The 2,500-nt window shown below is 39.3% G+C and overlaps 1 long non-coding RNA gene across 2 annotated transcripts in view; it reads left to right on the top strand.

Annotated features, from left to right (window-relative positions):
- LOC135097119 (uncharacterized) overlaps window positions 1-2,500 on the top strand; it is a 123,759-nt gene that overhangs the window by 71,993 nt on the left and 49,266 nt on the right. The gene's annotated exons all lie outside the window — the stretch shown is intronic.

Below are 2,500 nucleotides of genomic sequence, written 5' to 3' on the forward strand. Positions count from 1 at the left end.
CCAAGCAAGTTACCTAAGAGTACAGTTGGCAATCTAGAGGGTGTAACAGAGTTGTGTGGTTTAGGACTTGGGCAGAATTACCATAAGAAATTTTGTCTAGAGTCCCACATCCCTTCTCGTCAAGTTGCTTGGCTACTGGCCATGCGCAGTAGTGTTCTGACGTCACGAAACAGTAAATCCCTGACGTCACTGGCACCTCGTCTTAACGCATCAGCATGGATTCATCTGACATTACAGTATTATTTGAATCTCGGGAAAAGGCATATAGAGGTGCTATGGAGGTAATGGTGAAACACTTGACTGAGCGAATACAGACGCTCGAATCCACTGCCTCTAGTCTCACTGCCGCCAGCCTTGAGTTCAGTCAAAGAGAAACTGACGAACTAAAACACGCCATGAAAGACCATGACAAAGAAAAAATTGCCAGTGAAAAAAAAAAATAGATACACTTACTCATCACACTGAGTCCTTACAACAACAAATTAAAAGCATGGAAGAACGGATCAACCAACAGAAGGATTACAGCAGGAGAAACAATATTCGGATCAGCGGTGTGGCGGAGCCTGAAAGCGGGGAGACATTTGAGCAGACAGCAGTGATGGTGTCTTCTCTGCTGGCAGACAAGTTGGAACTGCTTGGTGTGGAACTGGAGCGCGCTCATAGGGTGGGACAGCATCGAGATGACAGACCTCGACCCATTGTGTCACGTTTTTCTCGTTATTGTGATCGTGAGGCGGCCATGAGGAACACAAGAAAAATACGAGGAACCAACATCAACTTCAACGACGACCTATGCGCTGCATCACAATCCATCAAGAACGCACAAATGCCACAGTTGAAACAGGCCAGAGCTGAAGCGAAAATTACCTATTTTACCTATACAAAACTTATAATGAAGGGCAGACTTATCACTCAGAAACCATCTGTGAATGTGGCTCCATCAAATCTCGACCGTGAACAACAAGATATGGACGAAACCACTCTACGTAACCGTGAGTTACTTGATGCAACTACTAGGACAGTGGCTGAGGACGGGGCTGCCGTGGATGGGGCGGATACTCAGGGTGGTGATGGGCTGGAGCGGACCAGCGCGGTGCATATCAGCATCACAGTACAGGCCTTCCCTCCTCTCCCGCCGCCGACTGGGTGTGTTGGGTTACCCGGTGCCGCGTCCCTCCCACATTCAGAGGAAGTGAGGAAATAACCCAAGAGGAATGCAAGAAAGATATAAACTTTAAGAAGGATCATATATTGTTAAGTATTACCTAGTATTTTTACTAATGGAATACAACCCTTTTCCTTTTGCTTCTCTTGATGATATTGGTTTCACTAATTTTCTAAATAGCAATACTGTTGTTCACAATTTTTCCCTCAGTGTCATAGACACTATGATGTACAATCCATTTAATTATTTTGAAAATATTAGTCATGTTTCAGATAATCTATCAATCCAATGCAATATTAACGAACCTTCTGGTGACTATGTATTTAATGAATCAGTTAAAACATGATATTTCTGAATGCTTAAATCTATTAGCTTTCAATATTAGCAGTATACCACTTCACCTTGACAGTTGTGTTGATCAATGTGTTAATGTAAATCACATTAAGTTTGATGTTTTAGCATTTTGTGAAACCCGCCTCAATGATGCAATTCGTTCTCTTTATTCAATAGAAGGTTATGAAAGCTATTTTAATAATAAAAGTACTGCAGCAGGTGGATTAGCGATCTACGTTAACAGCAACTTTGACGTCAGAACACTTTCCAACTTATGTTTTCAGTTACCGTACATTGAATGTTTATTTTTGGAAATCACTAAACCAGCAATTTTTAATTGGCATGATTTGCCGCCCACCAAATTCAGACATTGACAACTTTATTTCTACATTAGATAACATTATTATCACTGCAATAATTTCTAGAAAATTTGTTTATATTATGGGTGGCATTAATATAAACATTCCTAATTACAGTGACAAATTCCCAACATCTTGGAAACCTTTTTCACAGTTATGGCTTCTTCTCCACCATAAATAAGCCAACGGGTGTGACCAGTCACTCCGCAACTTTAATAGACCACATCTGGACAAATAATTTAGATAATTATGTTTTCAGTAGCATTATTTTCAGTTAACCAGCGATCACTTTCCTGTTACTAGTTCATTCGTATCTCCAAAATCAGAATCCACGCCCAAATTTGTAACTTTTGCAATTAGAACATTTTCAGATGAAAATATTGCTGCATTTTAATCGGAATTAACAGATTATAACTGGAAAATTTTACAACACAACGAAGTAAATTATATCTTTGACAAATATATCTTTAATTTTTGGAAATATTTAAGAGACACTTCACAAAAAAAAAAAAAAAACACAATAAAGATAAAGGAAAAACACATAGGGAAATCTTATATCACACCTGCTATGAGAAAATCCATAAAACAACGCAATAGATTGCAGCAATTATACGCCAAGTGGCCCTTGACTTATGAATCACAC

The sequence above is a fragment of the Scylla paramamosain genome, unplaced genomic scaffold (genome assembly GCF_035594125.1).
Source record: "Scylla paramamosain isolate STU-SP2022 unplaced genomic scaffold, ASM3559412v1 Contig12, whole genome shotgun sequence".
In the NCBI taxonomy this organism is placed as follows: domain Eukaryota; kingdom Metazoa; phylum Arthropoda; class Malacostraca; order Decapoda; family Portunidae; genus Scylla; species Scylla paramamosain.